The sequence below is a fragment of the Thermobia domestica genome, chromosome 18, assembly GCF_964235325.1.
Source record: "Thermobia domestica chromosome 18, izTheDome1.hap1.1, whole genome shotgun sequence".
Classification (NCBI taxonomy): Eukaryota; Metazoa; Arthropoda; class Insecta; order Zygentoma; family Lepismatidae; genus Thermobia; species Thermobia domestica.
This window is the reverse complement of record NC_137471.1, coordinates 51,430,828-51,451,771: the sequence shown is the minus strand read 5'-3', so window position 1 is coordinate 51,451,771 and position 20,944 is coordinate 51,430,828. Positions and strand designations below refer to the sequence as shown.

Below are 20,944 nucleotides of genomic sequence, written 5' to 3'. Positions count from 1 at the left end.
GGATTAAGGGGGAGCTTATGGGGGCTATACATGAGTGTACCTGTTGTTAAATGCCGAGTCAATTCCATGAGTTCCCACTATCTTTTTTCGTTTTCTTGTTCTATGTAGATCAATATTGAAATTGACAACTGGGTTTCTATCACTTTCGGCCTTAATAGAGACTTTGAAATGGAGCCGAAATTTATTTTTGGGAAAGCTTAATCGATTGCACGAAACCATTTCTCGCTATCTAAAACATAAAAGAACACAACTTTTGAAATGCGCGCCATTTCTGTTCCAGTAAGTTGGCAGCACTGAACGTTACACGATTTTCATCTGTTGTCTTTGTGGTTAGTAGTCATGAAGCGCTGGCAATAGCGCGTGATTGTCATCGCAAAACATTAATCAGTCGCTGCATAATATTCACCACTTTTGTAATAAATTTTTAGTATGACAACATGCCGTTCCGTCGTAAAGCGATCCATTTCTACCCGTACAGAAAACACATGACGATCATGCGCTATCTGGCGCTCTGTGACTACTAACCACAAGGACACCAGATGAATTTCGTGTAACGTTCAGTGCTGCCAACTTACTAGAACAGAAATGGCGGGCATTTCAAAAGTGGCGTTCTTTATGGGGCACTCTTTAGTACCGTTTTTGCTCCATAGTGAGTAATGCTGAAACCGGAAATGTTTAATTTCTACTACTTTTAGTGAATGATCACCTCCATGAACAAACTCAATGCTACACTTTTGACTCTTATATAATGGCCAAAATCGATGCTGATACATCAAGTATTTTTGAGACTTTTTTTTTTTTAATGTTCGAGACAGCGAACAGAGAGGGGTTACATATATAAAGTAGTTTGGTTTGTAAACTAACTCCTTAGTCAATTAAAAAGTATCATCCACATTCATTTTGTTTAAAAGAACATTAAAGGACTTGTAATGTTTGTTTATACTTCTTTGAAGGTTTGTTTCAAATGCTGTATGTATTCTTAAAATTACGGAGTCACTCTTGATACTTAATTATGACAAAATCAAAATGTTAGACATAAGACAGAAGAAATTGGTGACTGCTGAACCATAACGTCGCATTTACAGTTAACATCGAGCGCATTACCAGCGTGAAGCCCAAACGGCTGGTGTAATTGAAGAAATTTTACAATTTTAGATTGAGAATTACATATTTCCAACACTGTTTCTCTCTTTACGTTTGTTCGTGTCTTTCTTTATTTATAATGAAAATAGCCTATGCTCCCAAGCTTTTGCTAATGCCAGGTTACTTTATATTTTTGATCATAAAGAAACACTACTTACTGAGCTGCAATTGCCTCACTATCAAGTGACAAAAAATTGTTAATGTTATTACCATGGTCGTCCTCAGAATTTTTCGCAGGAAGGGGCAAGTTTTTTAGTCCTTTCTTTAAAGAAAATAATTTTTATAGCTTTTTTCCATATAAGACTCAACACCGAATAGGGAAAAGGAAGCCAAATGCTAGGAGTCACCCAGAGGTTATTTATATGGAATTATCCTGGTATTCACAGCATAGTTTTCAGCAAAAAGTAAAGTGCTTCAGAGATGAGCACCTCCACTCATTTTAGCCCTCAAGAAGGCTGCTCTCACCTTCATTTTGTAGCTGAGTGTGAGGGCGAGTGAGGATGAGTGTGAGGAAGTCGATTGAGGGTAAGTATGAGTGAAGGTGAGGACATCAACATTTGATTTTGAAGGTGAGTATATATGTGAGTGTAAGCGAGTTGATTGAAACTGAGTGTGTTTGAGTGTGAGAGTATTAATAATATTTGAGTGTGAGGGTGAGTGAGCGATTTGATTGAGCGCGAGGGTGAGTCAGTGTGAGGGAGTCGATTGAAGATGAGTGTTAGTGACGGAGAGGGCGTGAATAATATTTGAGGGTAACAGAGAGCGGGGTGAAGGGTTAGAAAAGATGCCCACCTCTGTTTTTTTTCTTTTTTTGTCGACTATCATATAACAGGTACTTTTTCAACAGAAGTTGGAAGCATAAAGAATTAAGGAAAATATTAGGGAATTAAATTTAGAAAATATTACTTGTACCCGTTAACTTAATTCAAATTATTGATTTACTTGAATAATAGGGAGGAACCACGGCCTCTCTTGCCTTCCCTTGCAGACGTCTATGATTGCTAACATAACTATTACGGTTTAGTGAAGTTTTCTTTTTCTTAACACTGAAGAATGGGCATTTAAAGGAAGTATAAATGTTCTATTCGAAAGTCGAACCACTCACGCAACGTTCACCTTGTAATAGTCAGCATAATACTGGCAGTACTATAATATTCCAACAAGTAAGAAGATGAATTGAATTGGAATTGAGCGTCCCAGATGGAACTGGACTATGTAAGACTTGGACTTGCAACTTAACTAGGATGCGTACCACATGAGGTGCCACCGAGATTCAAACTCAGGTCTCCTCACGTCAAGAAAGAAGAACGGAAAAAGACTTGCAAAGTTACAAGTCAGCTACATGCTAACAACATTTGTCTAAAACTAGTAAACGTTCAACAATGAGAGGCGCCTGCGTCTTAAAATCTGCATCCTGGATGGCTCAACCAAGCGGGCAATCTCTTGTGCAGTTTTCCGCGTGTATTGAATGCGTGCGTCACAGTCTCTCGTATCCGCAGACAAGTGAGATACGCGAACGCTCGTCTCTTCTCGCAGCAGAGAGAAACACGTGGCTCTCCACATTTCTCTTCTTAGGTAGAAAAAGAGGTGACAAATAAAAAATTTAACTCGCAAAGAGAACTTAGTGTTTATACAATACACAGAAACAGAACTTAATGTATTTCCTTCGAAGAAAGTACTCCCATAAAATAATTTATTATGTGAGCCGTTAAAGAAGTACTTTCTGAGAGAAGACGTCATAATTTCTGTAATTCCATTCTGACAACTTAACTTTCTACATCAGAGCCGTAAGTATTTTCGTTTTTCTAAATACATTTTTTATGTATTTGTTAGTAGGAATGCCCGTTCTTTGCACGGAAGAATAAGATTTGCAAAAAAAGAAAAAAAACATAATTACCTGAACTGTATGTAACCTGAATTACAACAGGACTGTTTAGGTTGTCTAGCTTAAGGGGCTTCTTGATATTATAAAATTTGATGTGCATGTCCATTAAAAATAATATGCTCTGCTAAAAACAGTAAAGAGGATAATAACAACTTATACGAAAAGGAAATAGATGGTAGCCGTTACCCGTTATTTTGTTAACGGCTTGATTTCATTAATGATCTCGGTCGAGATAATCCCTCTAGCTATCTATTGAAAAAAAAAACACATTTCAAAAATTCTCTTACATTTATGGGATATAGATAGCCACCGTTAAAGTCACCGTTACCCGTTAAAATGTTAATGGCTTGATTCTATTAACAAACTCGGTCGATATAATCGTTCTGGCTATGTATTGTAAAACATAGAATTTAAAAATTCGCTTACATTTATGGGATATAGATAGCTGACTGTTAAGCCATTAAAGTCGTCGTTACCCGTTACAATATTAACGGCTTGATTCCATTAACGAACTTCGTCGAGATAATCGCTCTATCTATCTATTGCGAAAAGCAAAATTCAAAAATTCTATTTCGTTCAAGAGTTATCGTGCGTAGTAAACGAATGGAAGTACTAGCAGCAGGGGTCGCGTTGGGTCAGTAGTAGAGCAGCAGGGTGTCCTGGTGCATGTGGTCCTAGGTTCAATCCCAGCTCGCGTCATGTGAGCTTTGTGGTGTACAAACTCCGTGTGTGTGGGTTTTCTCGGGATTCTCCCGTTTCCTTCTACTTTCTTCATTCCACCATTTCATTCATTTCTCATCATCACCATCTCCTTTAGCCTAGCCGGCATAACTGTGGGATATAACACTTAAGAAAGACAGATATAAAGAAGTACTAGCAGCACAATCCTAGACTCTGTAAGTCCCACTGCGTCTTTTTCACAGTAACCTATAACTGGATTTTTTAAACTGCAGTTTCATTGCCGTGAATAGAAGTATAGAAAAAATGCGTTTATTTGTATTGAGACACGTAAAATGCACTCTACCGCGGGGAATATAAATTACTTGTCCAGGAAACTGTAGAGAAAAGAGAACTCAAGACAGTTTGGGAAGAAGGTTGAAAGATTTTATTTTATGTCGATTAATAACTTGACGGCAAATAAGTAGTAAATATTTAAGAAAGAAAGAAAAAAAAAAAAAGACAAATTATATACGTAGATGCTAAGCGTGAAATTTGCATAAGGTACGCCTGATTTATAATTTTTAAATAACCTCTACAAAAAAATGAGTGGTTTACAGGGGAGCACACACACATTTTTGTTGGACGGGGTGCAAGTTTTGGGGGAGGGGATCCAGTACTACAAGCTACTACGTCTATGTAGTATTGAAAGGGCATTATTTTGCACCTGAAAAAACGATAAGCAATTGTAAAATACTTCCAGCTATATTTTTCAAAAAAGACAGAAGTAGATTGCTTTTATAAGAGATAGAATGCAGATGAAATGTAAGATCGAATTTTCTTGTATGTTGAATTTGGAGCTTTTGGGGAGTCGGGACCCAATGGACCTCCCTTGGGTGCTCTCCTGGTTCGTTATAACAAAAATAAATGTCTCTAGAGTGACGCATATACACCAATCAATTGATCTCGTTGACCTGAACAAAATGATATAGATAAGTTTAGATTCTGATGCGTAGTTTTTGAGAAAAAATAGGTTTTTGGTAAACATGAAAATTGATATCAACTTCATCAAACTTATTACTATAATATTAGTAATAGTTTAATTGGATGGGAACCAAGTACCGAAAAATATTTGTCTTAGTTTTTTCCTATAAATTGGTGAAAATAAAATGGTTCATGACTTTTTTCCTATAGATTGGTGAAAATAAATTGGTTCGTGATTTTTTTTCCTATAGATTGGTGAAAATAAATTGGTTCCTGACTTTTTCCTATAGATTAGTGAAAATAAATTGGTTCATGACTTTTCCCTATAGATTGGTGAAAATAAATTGGTTCATGACTTTTCCCTATAGATTGGTGAAAATAAATTGGTTCATGATTTTTTCCCTATAGATTGGTGAAAATAAATTGTTTCGTGACTTTTTCCTATAGATTGGTGAAAATAAATTGGTTCGTGACTTTTTCCCTATAAATTGGTGAAAATAAATTGGCTTATGACTTTTTTCCTATAGATTGGTGAAAATAAATTGGTATATGACTTTTTTCTTATAGTTTGGTGAAAATAAATTGGTTTATGACTTTTTCCTATAGATTGGTGAAAATAAATTGGTTTATGATTTTTTTCTTATAGATTAGTGAAAATAAATTGGTTCGTGACTTTTTCGCTATAGATTGGTGAAAATAAATTGGTTCGTAACTTCTCTCCCTATAGATTGGTGAAAATAAATTGGTTCGTGACTTTTTCCCTATAAATTGGTGAAAATAAATTGGTTTATGACTTTTTTCTATAGATTGGTGAAAAAAATTGGTTCGTGACTTTTTCCCTATAGATTGGTGAAAATAAATTGGTTTATGACTTTTTTCCTATAGATTGGTGAAAATAAATTGGTTCGTGACTTTTTCCTATAGCTTGGTGAAAATAAATTGGTTTATGACTTTTTTCTTATAGATTGGTGAAAATAAATTGGTTTATGCCTTTTTTCTTATAGTTTGGTGAAAATAAATTGGTTTATGACTTTTTCCTATAAATTCGTGAAAATAAATTGGTTTATGACTTTTTTCTTATAGATTAGTGAAAATAAATTGGTTCGTGACTTTTTCGCTATAGATTGGTGAAAAAAAATTGGTTCGTAACTTTTTTCCCTATAGATTGGTAAAAATAAATTGGTTCGTAACTTTTTTCCTATAGATTTTATGAAAATAGATTGGTTCGTGACTTTCTTGTTATAGATTGGTGAAAATAAATTGGTTCGTGACTCGTGTGCATTATAGTTGTTCCAGTAAACATTTCTTTTTCAGCTAAATCACACTGAATATTACGAAGACGAAAGAGTATCCAGTATACGTAATGAGATATAGCACAAATCATGATAACGTATTTATTTATTTATTTTGGTAATATTGCTTTTAAAAATGAGAACTGAAAGAGGATATTGAGTTTAACAAAATGAAATGCTTGAGAGTACATGTATACTTTTACGTGTAGTTTTCGAGAAAATTGTACATTTTTAAATAATTATTTTTATGACGCTAAAAGATTAAGTTGTTTCCAATAATGTGATTTTTTTTTATTTTACTGAGACAGATTATCTATTTTTGTACCATATAAGTAGAAAAAGATACACGATTAACTAGTAGATTCAGGCACGGATCCAAGGGGGAACTATAGTTGCTATAGCCTCCCTTGACGCTCAGGTATACACGGGATAAAATGGGCTTCAATCCTGCTTTACACTGGATAAAGCGGCAAACTATGGTTTAGCTCCTCCCTTGATCATATCCTGGATCCGCCACTGAGTAAATTGTATATATTTTTGTTCGTCTTATCAGAACAGTGACACACACACAATCCTAACGGTGACACACTTGCCACAGTCAAATGCATATCACTTAGCTAATTCAATCTAATGAAAATGCGCTGTGTAAAAAAAAAAAATCGTATAGAAATATAATTAAGAAGTATCTCCGAAAATTTTTTATGAAGCTTAAGATCTACTGGACTAAATTCTATGCACTTTGTTTCCTCCTTTCGATAGAAGGTACGAGGGCACGGTGACTCAGTGGTAGAGTGTTTGATTCTGGTGCATGGGATCCCCTGGTTTGATCCCCGGCTAAGTAAATTATAGTGGGCAACACCGTGTCTGTGGGTTTCCTCGAAATACTTCAACATTCTCATTCCATTAATTCTTCGATCGTCATTCACTTGCCTTAATCATCCTTCTCCCTTAGCCTAAAGGAACATAATCGAGGGATGTTAAACTGAAGGAAAAAATCATTTCATTTCAATTTTTGGTAGAAACCTCTAATTGTGCTGGTAATGATCGTCTTCTACGTAAAAAAAAAAAAAAAAACGATTATGTCACTTGTAAAAATATAAAAAAGAAAGAAAAAGTGGCCAAGCTTGAATAAATTTCCAGTTCAGCTCTTGGATCCTCATTATATCATGAATAGAGCATTGTTGGGTACTCATTCGAATTGTTTTAGATTCACTTACCCCGTACCCCGTTTCATTTTTACTTGCCCTTAAGGGGTTCCGTTCGAACTCGAACAGCCTGCTGTACTGCAAACTTTGATTTTTTTTTTTAAACTTAACACAGCGTACGTTACCAGTATGAAGTCCAAACATCGGTGCAATGAGGAAAATTTTAATAATTTTACATTCAAAATTTTAATAATTTTACATTACACTTATTTCCAACAACTTTGCTGTCTTTCCATTTTTTTTCCACATCTTTATTCATAAAGGATTTACCTTATGGCGCCGGAGTTATACAATGTATACAGAGTATAATATACGAAATTTTCAGTCGCCAGGCCGACATTGACAAACAAATATTTTAATTTGGCGATAAATATTTGTGTACACTAGATCTCTGAGAGAATTAATAGAGACCAGACTTGAAATTTCATGCACTCCATATTTACATATAAGAGAAACAGGATCTCATTTTATTTTTTTTAACATTGAAACTTCTATTTTCTTTTTTGTTACTTTCTGTTCGCTCCTGCAGATCTGAATTTTGATACATACGCTACAGTGTGCACTGAGAAAAATCCGTTATCCAGACCGCGATATATTGTACAAATATACGGAATATTCTTGCTTACTACAGAAATAAGTACGAAGCATACGTTATCCGTATGCTACATAGGCACTGCCCTTAGATGTTACATCATGCCGTTGCAGGATGTCTGACATTTAACAGTTTTCCGTATATCACATGCATATACTTATGTTACCTTCGTCAGCTATATGTTATATGCGTCCATTTGTATGTGATATCCTGACCGCCTACATTGTTTCATACGGAAAGTACATATAGATGGAACACTTATACAGAAAGTATTATAAAACATGCGTTTTCAGGGCATTTATTCCGAAGTTGGGCGTCCGCTTTCGCCAGGTTTTTTCGCTGTTATCTCCTTTCCATATTTTCTGCAATTTGTTATTAGGTTCATTAATCCGTGCTCTTCACAAACTTTTAAAAGATTTTGCTCGTTGTCAACGTATTGCTTCATAAATGTTAAAACTGTTAGTCCATTGCCCTTGTACTTTCGCCATGTTGATAACATAAATGCTCGTTTCTTTCCTACAATGCAACTGTTCAGTTACCTTGCGCCAAGTAGTTCCCTCCGCTCGCTGTATAGTCCCATGTTTATAACCGCTTATATATAACAAATAAACAGATTTCTCGAGACTCTTATATATTATCAAGCACACAAACGATCAAATTATCCACATCCTTCCTGTAAATTTTAAAAATTTTGCTGCAAACGGACGCCCAACTATGGAAATTAACCCGTTTTCAGTTATACGTCTGCTGTACGTTAAGTTCAAAAACTACAGGAACTACGCATGTAACCTATCTTTTTAAGTACGCCACCTACAATTTTTTTTTCTCAGTGTATAAAACTTCGTAACAGTGCGATCACAAATGGACATACTGTATGTAAGCAAAATGCATTTTTAATATCATTGTAGTAAAGGAGAGTTTGAGGCGGGTCAGGTACCCCTAACTATGCTATGTCACTTGCTACACGCTAAGGGACGAAAGTTTTATACAACTTCACAAAGTTGCATTCAAGAATTCAGCGGGCACGGTGGCTCAGTGATAGAGCGCTTAGCTCTGGTGCATGGGTTACCTGATTCGATACCCGACCAAGCAATTAAGTTTGAGGTGGAGAACATCGTATCCATGGGTTTTCCCGTGGTACCCCCCTTTCCTCCCACTTTTCATTCCACTAATTCTTCCATCATCATTAACTTGCTTTAATCATAGTTTCCTTTAGCCTAATGGGCATATTCGTGGGACGTTAAACTGAAAGATTTCATTTCATTTATTCACGAATTAGTACATTGGATAAGATTTCTTCTCTTAGTTCGTACCAATAAAATTTAGAAATGTATCATACTGACTGTCCTCAAGAGCCGCCACTGGTCAAGACATTATTTAAGAAGAAATGACTTTATTAGGGATGTGATTGAATGTATGGTAAAAGGTTAAAAAAAAAAACATAAAGAATAAAAAAATGAAGTGGATGAATACTATTTAATTGGGTTATATTAAAGAAACAAACTTTTATGTCAAAGCAAACAAATTAGCAGATTGCCGAAATGCACAGATTTTTCTTTAGGTATCATAGATGATCAGAAAATGAAGTAAAACACTTATAATAATGATAATTGTGATACTTTCTGATATCTGAACCAAATTTACATAAAGTCAATTTGAGATTTCTCATTCCTCTATTAACATTTTAATCTGATAATGGGTTATTTTTTAACAGGGAAATGGGCGAAATTTTTGTTTATAATAAATTAAGTACTATTCCTGCATTTATCAGTAGGTCAAAACAGAAAATTAATTATGAAAATAGACTATAGACATGCATATGCAATGAAATATTAGTTAACTTCTTTATTTAGTGCGATAAATTACTAAACCCAACATTGGGAACCTCTAAAATATCTTGTTCTATAACCATAGTGGTGGTTTCATAATAGGAATACCACTGCCATAAGCCATGTTGGCTATTACTCTACAATTATTAAATAGAAGAAAATTCTTTTAAAAATAAAATTTCATATACGATTTAATTGTCTTGATTACAACTGAAGTTGCAGTCAAAATGGCGCGGTCAAAGAGCCCTAAGTCGCCCGTGTTAAACTATTTGTTACTTAGCTAACTGTTTATTATAGTGAAAATTAGTAGCACTATTAAGGTCCATACTTTGGAAAAGTTGTGTAATAAACGTAAACTGAACTAAAAAAAAAATAGTAACAAATAAAATTTGGTATCAAACTGGAGCTCGGGACTGTGTTGCCTAACGCGACCCCACTTTGCCCCGAACTCCTAAAACATAACTAATAATCTTTTAAATCACATAAAACAAACAAACATATTAAAAACAACAAACAGATAAAAAGAATACAATATTACACTTTTAAGTAGCCATCTCTAAACCAAATGTAACACCTATAAGTTATTCGACAATGTGTAAACGTTAATACATTGATATACGTTTCAAAAGCGTTTTCTGCTCACTTTGCTAACTCTCAATAATCGCTCAAAAATTTTTCAGGACAATTCCACAGAGTAATGAATTCACTTTTTTCAATTCCGACAATGGGTAAAATTTGTCAGGTAAATAACTAAGATTTTAACAATATAATTTGAGTAACTGGAGCTGTTGCTAATCGCAGAGAAGCTGAAAAGCAAAGAAAATACAACCACCTTCTCGAAAAGTTTGTTTTCACTCCAATCGCTATTGAAACAAGTGGTGCTTGGGGTGCAAGAAGTCATAGAGATCATAGCCAGCAAATATATATATATATATATATATATATATATATATATATATATATATATATATATATATATATATATATATATATATATATATATATATATATATATACAAACTGTGAGAGAGAGAGAGATGAAACACGGCATAAAAGATACCTCAAATTTGCGTGGTTGCTTGTGGGCAACGTTTAGTATATTATTTATTGTAAACAATTTTAAAATTACTTATATTAAACAAATAACATTTTAAATTTATATTATGTAACAATACGATGTTATTATAAAAAAATAATTGTTGCATATTGTAGTAAAATTCTTAATAAATTGGATTTAAAAAAATATATATAAAAAAATTGAAAAGTATATTGATTTGAGTAAATATTTAAGAGAGTAATGGGATAATTTTTAACAATCTAATTTGTTAAATTTTTAACGGTGCATTTGATTAATTCATTAAAAATCTAGCGGCAACATTTTAATAGATTCCTGCGGGACCTCATGTGGTTTGAATCCCACGTTAAGCTTAGACCCATGTTTCATATAGCCTTGTTGTTTAAAGAGATGCTAAACCTAAACTCAACTCAGTATATTTTAACAGGGTATTGAGAAAATCTTCTTAACAGATATTGGATTTATTTTTAAGATTGTTAGTATTAGTACTGAGTTAATTAGATAACATTATGTACATTTTAACGAGATATATTTTAAAAAGTTTGTGTATTGTTTCTTCCTTAATATTTTAATAAAGAAATGAGAAAATTTTAACAGCTATTGGTTAAACCTGTAACAGGATAATGGGTTAAATCTTTAACTGGCGATGTTTTTTTTTTAATCAAATTAAGGGTTATATTTTAACAAGATGACATTGGGAAATTATTTAGTGACACATTTAACGAGATACATTTTAACAGGGTACAGAAACAAATTTTAATTGTGATTGTGAGTTAATCTTTGTTATGAAAATTGATTAAATTTTTAACAGCATAATGAGTTAAATTTCTAAAAGAGTAATGAGTTTTCTTTTTTAGTAAAAGTTAATTTTTTAGCAATTTTACATGTTAACAGATAATAGGTTACATTTTTACTTGGGTAATGCGATGGATTATTTTTTTCTAAATAGAGAAATGGATTTGAATTTGTAAAAGGATTAAGGGCTGAATATACACAATAGTTGAAAAGTAAACTTTTGTCTTTCTTTTCTTCTTTCCAAGAATAAAAAATCTTTTTCATTGTCTTTTCAGAGAATATGCAAATGAAGTTTAAATTACATGTCCTGAAAGAACGTAGTCCTTAATGCCTACAGGTGCACTGCTTGCTTTTGTAAAGCATTCAGTGAGCGTCTAAGCTTCACGTACAAACATGCAAATTACTAGAGTATAAAAACAGTGGATTATACACATCTCTCGTAGCCTTCAACGCCAGTCATAATTAAAAGAACTTCTCTCTCTCTCTCTCTCTCTCTCTCTCTCTCACACACACACACACACACACATATATATATACACTCGTTTTCATTCCATGGTATGAATGCCTGGGCGACTTTACATTAAAACACTCATATGAGTGTAGGAGAACAAAGGCAGTTTATACATATTTCATGAATATTTTCACACTTTCCCTGACGATACGAATTACTCAAAGTGTGAGTGAAAGCAATCGCAGGCCATTATTATATTGCCATAAGGAACAGGATTATCAGAATTGGTATACGTTTTGCTCTCTTTAGAAGACGGCTATAAAACCTGGTTGTATTGTGTTCTAATTACAGAGGAATTATAGCATTTGAAGAAAAACAATCGAGTAAGGACAGGTTTTTGTACACAAACGGGATGGAAACTATGGAAAATGACAGGAAAATGAATCCTTCCGAACACCAACAAGCCATAGCTCTTAGGAAATTGTAAAAGTACGATGCCTATCCGGAAAATAGCCAGACAGGTGGCAGTAACAATTTATTTCTGGTGGCAGTAACAATTTATTTCTATGTCAAACTCCAAATTATGAAGTGTCCCTTTCAAAGTAATCATACTTCTCCTTCGTTGCCAACTTCTTTATCGACTCCATGCCTTCATAATTCCCTTCAACTTGGGGAATTGAAAAATCAGAGAGAGAAAATCTGGTGAATACTAGGGTTGGTCCAAGACGGCGCTATTCTTCTCGGCCAAGAATTGCCGAATACTGTGGCATCAACTTTACGCAGATTTTCTGCATGGCCAGTTCTTTTAATATGCTCTTCCAAACGTTGTCCATTCCCATACTCAGCTGACTTGCAATTATGCGAACAGTCAACTGACGATCATTACACAAAACCTGCCTTACCCGTTCCATGTTAACGTCAGTCCTACCTTATTGAAAATCTTTCGCCCTCCTGGGGGTCATCTTCCATTTTCTAGCCCTTCTCTTTGATTCTCTTACGCCACTCAAAATCACATGTGCGATATTCTCTACATATATTTGTCAAACCATTTCATGGGCTACTGATAGTTTTTCCGTACTGTGCCTGAAATTTCAGGTTATTTTGTTGCTCCAAGTTCCTCAGTTCTTGCAGTTGAACGACCTGCAGAGACAAAAGTGGAATCAAAAACGTAAAAAAGAAAAAAAAAAGATTAGAGTTATACATTGTCAAGACATCATATTATATGATGAAGTAATTCTATCCTTATTTTGTCCATAGCGCATATACTTAACAGATCCTGCCTGTATATTTTTCAGACATACCTCGAATATGTCTTGAAAAGGAATTAATTAGCTTTCGATAACTAGAAGTCTGTGTTGATATAAAGATTAGCATCCACATCCATATCGGACACGAATTATTTCCATCTTCGTGTGCAACTTATATACCCATATGCATAGATACCGTAATGAGATAACAGATATATTGTAATGCGGCACTATTCTCCAGCTGTTCACGACGCATAAATAAATATTTTGTATTATATTTCTGTTTATTTCTTAATATTTCATTAGTGGATTGTTTGAAGTTTCATTTGAGATTATGAAGTTTAAATAATGTAGGTGACAAGATACTAAGTCTGTATCTTTTTCAAAAAGCGGAAAAGAAAGAAACAAAGCAATTAAAACACTAATATAAATTTGCATAATTTCTATTGCTATTTAGCAAGAGAGTTAAGTGGAATTTTTCAAAATGGCGTGTTTGAGTATGGAAGCGTGTGATTAGTGTACCTGTTGTTTGTTTTCAGAATCTTATGCAAGTGCTTTCAGTTCTTTATCTCTCTTTAGTGGAACATGTATATAAATTCAATTCATTGTGAATAACATTCAGTTTTACAGTGGACAGTTACAAATCTATATTTAATCTACAAAAAATTGTTTCCTCGTTAAGCATTTGAAGATCGTTCATTATCATGACTATTTATATATATAAATAATTTACAATTTATATTCTAATCAAATTGAATTGACTTTATTCAAAGACTCACTATAATTATAGGTAATACGACATTTTTCCAACAATGAAAGTTAAAAATAATATATCAAAGAAATGTGTTAAATACAGAAACGATTTTCAAGAGCTGTCCTTTTCATGCAAATGGCAGCGGTTAACACATTAAATACATCAGCAATAAAATATAGAACGTATGAATTCAATCAAATCTCATAGTAACTTTGTAATTAAGAAAAAATAACAATTATAGTATTTCATTACTGTCGTCATGGAAATATTTAACTTTCATAATATATTGTCAAAGAATTTAAACATATGTCTATTTACATTTGTGTGTAATCTGCATTTTTAGCACATTGGGACGTGATGTCCGGTGCACTTATGTAGTCTTATAACACCGTTAATGGTGAATAAATGAGTGGAATGAAGAGACTTAAGTTAGCGAGTTTTGTAATTTGCGAAAATAAGCGAGAAAACTGCGAAATAGAAAGAACTATCTTTGAGAATGAGAAATAAGTGATTTTACATTGTATACTTAATGTGGGGCAAATAAAAAATTTTCATGATCGAAAGAGTAAGAATAATTTTACATCGTACAGGTAACCCTAACTCCATAGGTAATCTTAACTTTATTAGAAATATAACTTATGACAAAGGAGATTATTATGCGAACCATGCAGCTTTAGGCTGGGAGATATCTATCAATCTCTTCCATATTTTTTTCTACCAGAACTATCAAGATTATTGAATTATATATAACATTTAATACTCGTAACTAATCAAATAAGTCTCCTCCAAATTTCATGTATTTTTCCTAGCCAATGAATTCGAAATCTTCAGGTTACTTCCAGTATAAAGCATATATTTAAACAAGTAAAATACATGTCAAATATACATTGCGTACATTTAAAACTTATATACATCCCGTACATATGCTTTTATGTTTCACATTCTGTTGAAGCATCCATTTCAGATAGATAATGTCAGCTCAGCTATTATTTCATTAATATGTTGTTCATGTAGCACTAATTACCCAGATGAACTACTCCCTATACTTCTAATGGAAATTCAAATCGTTTCCACAATGCAACTAAAGTGACTCTGCGACACTACCGGCTAGAGTTGTAACTTCATCATCTGTTACTGCCAGTAGCTAAATGTATCATTGGCTAATTCGATCAGACTCACGCGCTCTAAATGATTTGATTCATTCTTGCTTTTAGTAGTTCGTAGTACCCAACTTCCTTGAATGGCGGCGCCACAGTCTTCACAATTTCAGCGGGAAAAGCAGCTGAAACCTCTTATACTGTATTTTCACTTTATGCCATGTAGTGAAGAGGATACGTGGGTATGTTCTGTATAGTATGTACTGCTCATGACTAAAATGAAGGAAGGGAAATATTAATCAATTATGTAGTGCCATTAAAGTGAAAATAATAAAAACAGGAAATATATGTATCACTACGAACATAAGATAAATATGGTAGAAGGAAAAGAAGAAAATATATCTAAGGAACTATAAATGACAAAATAATTTAAATAATAATAAAATCATAATAATATAAAATAAGTGGTGCCGATTTACTTTTGGAAAACCACATTTTGGAAAGGTTACAGATAAAATTCAATAGTCTGCATGAAAAGACATATAAATAAGGAACAAATTTCTGTAAGAAACACAATTAAATACAAAATAACTACAATTGCAGCTGTACTATAGTGTACAAGTGCAGGGTTACAAGTGTTATGTCAATACAAATGCTTTATAACGGATAAAATAAGTGAGTGCTTATGAAAGATGAGTGTATTAGAAGCTATTTTCTACCAACAGTGTATTTCTGCACAGTGTAAGAAGCTGTATCTTATGTTTACAAGTGGAGCATTATTAGTATGAAATCATGACAAGTGCTATTGAAATTCGTGTCATTGCCAATAACTATCTGTTTTCAGTATCCCCGGTTACGCGTAAACTACCGTCGCTGACGTACTTCCCGGTGTTACCACATGAGCCCACCAACTTCGCCTTACTCTGAGTCGGTTAGATAATATTCGCGCTTTTTTAGTGGCCACCTAGCACATGTTGGTTTGTGCTTTTGAACAATAGTTTTTATGCCATATATCCGGTCTCCATATTTATACTGAAATTGTAATATGTATATATATATATATATATATATATATATATATATATATATATATATATATATATATATATATATATATATATATCATATCATATCATTGTAATATATATATCATAATTTGTCAACAACCACTTCTGATGGCCTTCTTGAATTTTATCTATGCAAAGTGAGATATTTTCATGTCTCCCAGCGCAAATCATTTAGGGGACAATAAGAGTGAAATTAATAAAAGAAATATAATTTTTTCAACATTTATTTCCAGTGGCAACAAAAGTAAACCTACACGGAATAAGTTTAATAATAACTAATTAATCTACGAAAAGAAAAAATAAACGTGGCACTTACCCGCAACAGGGCATCATCATGTTCATCCAGAACGAAGACCCCAGCAATCTTAAAAAAAAGTAAATATTATTTCGAAAACAAATATCAAAATCTACCAAAATATTTAAATACACATATAGGCCTATATCCTAACTATATATAAAACTACATGAGCTGATAAATTATTGCACCCTCCATGTAGGACTACAATAATTAAATTTGGCATGATTGTAACTTTCCGGAACTAACCGACATGAAAATTGCCAAAAGTGAATATTTTTAATTTTTAGTGGGTCTAAAGAGGGGATGAAGAATTTCCCCATGTTATTTAAATGTTTTTTTTTTTTACCTATAATCTCATGTTTTAGATACTTAGAATGGGAATAAAAACTTGAAATTCGGTATGCTTACGTTTTCTTTAGCGTTACCGAAATAAATCATTAGAAATAAAAATTTTCAATCGTAGAGTGGTTTTATGGGAAACTGAAAAATCTTTCCCATGTTATTTATATGGGACGTCTACACCCCAAAATGTTTAGGTACTTCCGGCAGGATTAGAATGATGAAATTTGGCACGAATGTAGCCTTCCAGAACTAACCGACAGGAAAATTGCCGAAAGTGAATATTTTGAATTTTTTTAGGGGTCTAAAGGGGGATGAAGAAATTCCCATGCTATTTAAATCGGTGTTTTCTTGGAATACAAAATCTTATCTTTTAGATAGTTGAAATAGGAAAAGAAACGATAGAATTGTGGGTTCAAGAAGTGGGAGCCCGAGCAAAGACAGTGTGTGGGGGCGAAGCCCCCGGATGTCCAGATTCAGGAAATATGAAGAGCAAGTTCACGAAATTCACTGTTGATGCAAGTGCCGATAGATAAGAAATGCGAGGCCGTAGGCCGAGCAAACTCAGGGGCCTGGGGGCGGAGCCCCCAGCTAGTCAAAGACTAGTCTCTATATAAAACCATACTATTTATTTTAGGCCTAACATTTCTCAAAATTGCAATATAAATTAACTACGATACTTACCGATTAATAAATAATCTTAAGTATTTCTATATTTTCTTCGTGTACGGCAAGTATTATATATGACTCGTTGTTGTCTGTATTTCTCGACGAATCAGAATACAGAAACGTAAAAGTTGATTGTCTGAGTTGAAAAATTGTGTATATACGAGGTTTATTTCCGTGAAACTCATATTTATAAACCTAGTTTCGAAAATGTTATTGTTATTGTTTTTCTTATTGCAACGATTTTGTTATGTACAGAATAAAATATATTATAGAAAGGGTGGGTGGAAGATGGGGTGTTTCATACGTAAATGCTAACACACACCTGTATGAATAAAAGGAATCACGGAAATGGCTCTTACAAAATAATAAATGTGTCATTAATAATTTTGACCATATGATTCACTAATTTTGGAAGGAAGTGATAGTTAATGTATGTGCTTCAAAACAGGATTAAAACAAGTAATTGAATGTCTTTCGAAATATTGTAGATTAGATTTTGGTGAGATAGTTTTAAAAGTAGGAATTTGCAAGAAGTGTCTCCGAATTCTGTGGTAGTGAGGAAATTTACCATTTTATATCAAGGGCAGTTTCAAGAAGGCTAGTATAGATCCATTTACGCAGCGAAGATACTTAAAGATAGGAAATCTAGCCTCGTTTTGATCTCTAAGAAACATAAACAAGGGAATTTTGGCGGAGAAAAGGAACTAAATGCGGTAGTTTCTCTTTTTATTTTGTTTGTTTTAAAACCTATTTTATGGTGTGATTTCGTTGTTTAACTCCTGCAAAAAAGTTTTAGAAAATTACAGTGAACTGTAAGTGAGCTTGAAAGTGACACAAAGCAACATCTCGTATGAATTATGGCCACTTTGAAAAGCCGCGTCTGCTATATCGCATCGCCAATGGACTTGGCAGAAGGCGATAACGACGCAAGTTCAAAATACGTTAGCGAAAACCAAGCGTTCAACAGCGTGGTTTTCTACGGAACGTAATTGCTGCTGAGAAACATCAAGAAATGAACACAGAAAAAAAAAAAAAAAAGAGTGAGGGAAAGAGTGTGAGAATAAATTTGTCCCCCTGAAAACTAGATTGACTCCTTGTCATCAGACACTTCAAAAACTCCTTTCACGACACTTTTTCTGCACTTATAAAAAGATGAAAGGGAAATTTTCCTATAATGATATTTTGATGTACGGTTTATTTGTAAATACTGTTCTTTTTTTAAAAAAATCATTTGATTATTTCTGTCATATATATGTATGGAAATGTAAATAGCATTTTGGAAGGAAATGGACAGATTTGAAATCTGTTATATAGAAAAAAAAGTGTGTGGCGTACCTAAAAACGTAGGTTACATTCATAAGTCCTGTAGCTTTTGTACTTAAGAGTCTTCATCCCGGCGAAATTAAAATACCGCTAATTTTACAGTAATTATGCGATATCTTCAAATAGATGAAAGATAATCGAAATGTGGAACAAGAGCGCCCTAGACAATATTATTTTACATGAGAAACCGTTATCACGACTCATTTATCTGCTTTCGATTTCGAGCCATTTTGAAAATCGACATTTATTTTCGCGTTTCTAAACAGCTGAAAACGGAAAGCCACTAGGTGACTTGTGATAACGGTACCTAACGCAAAATAATATTGTCTAGGGCGCTCTTGTTCCATATTTCAATTATCTTTTATCTATTTGAAGATATCACATAATTACTGTAAAATTAGTGGTATTTTAATTTCGCCGGGATGAAGACTCTGTGTAACATCCTGCAACAAACATATAATATTTTCCGCATAAGTGTTCCATCTATATGTACTTACCATATGAGAGAAATAATTATATTTAGGTGATAAGGATCTCACAGAGAAACGGATGTGTATAGTTGATAATATGTAACATACGTATATAGGGATGCGCACGAGACAAGATTTGTGGCTGTCTCGTCTCGAAAATGTGCTGTAAAAGTGATGTCTCGACTCGAAAAAATGTATATTTTTTCTATTGGAAGAGCCGTGTCTCGACTCGAATTTTGTCAGAAAAATCCTGTCTCGACTCGTCTCGTGCGCATCCCTATACGTATACGGAAGACTGTAAGATCTCAGACATCCTGCAAGCGGCATGGTGTAACATCTAAGTGGGAAAAAAGGCAGTGTGTATGTAGCATATGGATAGCATATGTTCTGTACAGATTTCCGGAGTAATCATATGAAATCCTTATTTTTGTATATACAATATACCGCTGTCCGGATAACGGATTTTTTTCAGTGTAGTATGAGTAATAAAGACGGATTAAAGTGTTTTGCTTGATTCTAGTCTAGCATGATTCTTCAACACTCACTAAAATATAACCCGCTCTTCGATTTTCATATTTGAAATAGCAGTATAACAGAGTGCAATCAGGGATAGAAATTAGGCAAAACTCAAGGAGGCTGAGTTCCTGCATCAATTGTATAAAGGGAGCCATAGTTCCTCATCAAATCGCTCTCTTAACACTAAACTCTAGAGTCTTATGCAGGGTCATTTTGACGTATGATTAACGCCATACTAAGGGTTTGACTAATACATGGTTTCATAAGTGTATTCAGAATTTCTGATAAACACGTAGTATTTGACAAAGTTAATCACATGTGACTACTTGATTTAGAGCAGAAGATATCTTAGGAAGAGGTATTGTGGGTAGATCCATAATAAAATTACATTATGAGTATACAAAGGCATATCTGGCTTCCTTTCTTTTTTTCCTTACAACTCATCGGTTGAGTTAAATATGAAGCAGCTATTAAACCAAGTCCTCTACAATAACAGAAATGTTTCTTAAAGTGAACAGTGAGAGATGAGTAAAAAATTTCCAGTTTTCTGAGGGATATATACAGCTGATCAATAAATTACACTGGTCAACAGTGAAAACGCTTTGGAGATAAAAGCAACCAATTCTTACTAATTTTGAATATGAAATTAGTTTTTGAAGATTGGTTCGGGTTTCAAAGAAATACGTTATCACCGGATGTGCTCGCTATCACGTTATCACACACTAATAGAGCATATGAGATCGTAATGTTAGTTAAACCGAGTTTGTAAATGGAGGTAATGCATCGATGCATTATTCCCCGTTCGTTCTTAACGCCTTCATGGGCAACCTTTTATTCATATTCCGTTTAAAATCCCGTATTCCCTAGCTTCTATGCAACCTGAACCGTAGCAAAGAAATGTTGGTTGCCTATAGTAAAAGGATATCTAGCTTTCCTTACTGCAAGATGACCATAAACACTTGCAAGCTCACGCTAGTGGCTCTTTTATAAGATTGTAATCTTAGCACACCGTGTAGTCCGTTCGTTACTCTACACCAGCGTTTCCCAACCGGTGTGCCGCGAATAGGCCGCTGGTGTGCCGCGAATAGGCCGCTGGTGTGCCGCGAGGAAATCGAAATAAAATTATTAATTCTGTTACAATCAAATTGCAAGACATTGAGTCTCACGTTGTTTCACATTACTATAAACCTCTACTAATTATGAATCTATAATTTTAAGTTTTATACTCTGTTAATATTCTGTACATTTTTAATGTT

General features: G+C 33.8%; 1 protein-coding gene and 1 long non-coding RNA gene across 5 annotated transcripts in view; one reads left to right on the top strand and one right to left on the bottom strand.

Annotated features, from left to right (window-relative positions):
- Positions 1–20,944, top strand: part of LOC145676051 (uncharacterized) — a 554,345-nt gene that overhangs the window by 125,892 nt on the left and 407,509 nt on the right. The window contains exon 1 of one of the 4 annotated variants that reach the window (XM_081746909.1): positions 2,621–2,930. The exons of the other annotated variants lie outside the window; for them this stretch is intronic. The gene's annotated coding sequence lies outside the window, so the exon portion shown is untranslated. Of the gene's footprint in view, positions 1–2,620; positions 2,931–20,944 lie in introns of those variants that run through there. 4 annotated transcript variants of the gene reach the window in all.
- Positions 12,841–20,944, bottom strand: part of LOC145676054 (uncharacterized) — a 217,919-nt gene continuing 209,815 nt past the window's right edge. The window contains exons 3-4 of the long non-coding RNA XR_014129272.1: positions 16,390–16,437; positions 12,841–13,048 (exon numbers count right to left, since the gene is read on the bottom strand). This is a non-coding gene — a long non-coding RNA (uncharacterized LOC145676054). The remainder of the gene's footprint in view (positions 13,049–16,389; positions 16,438–20,944) is intronic.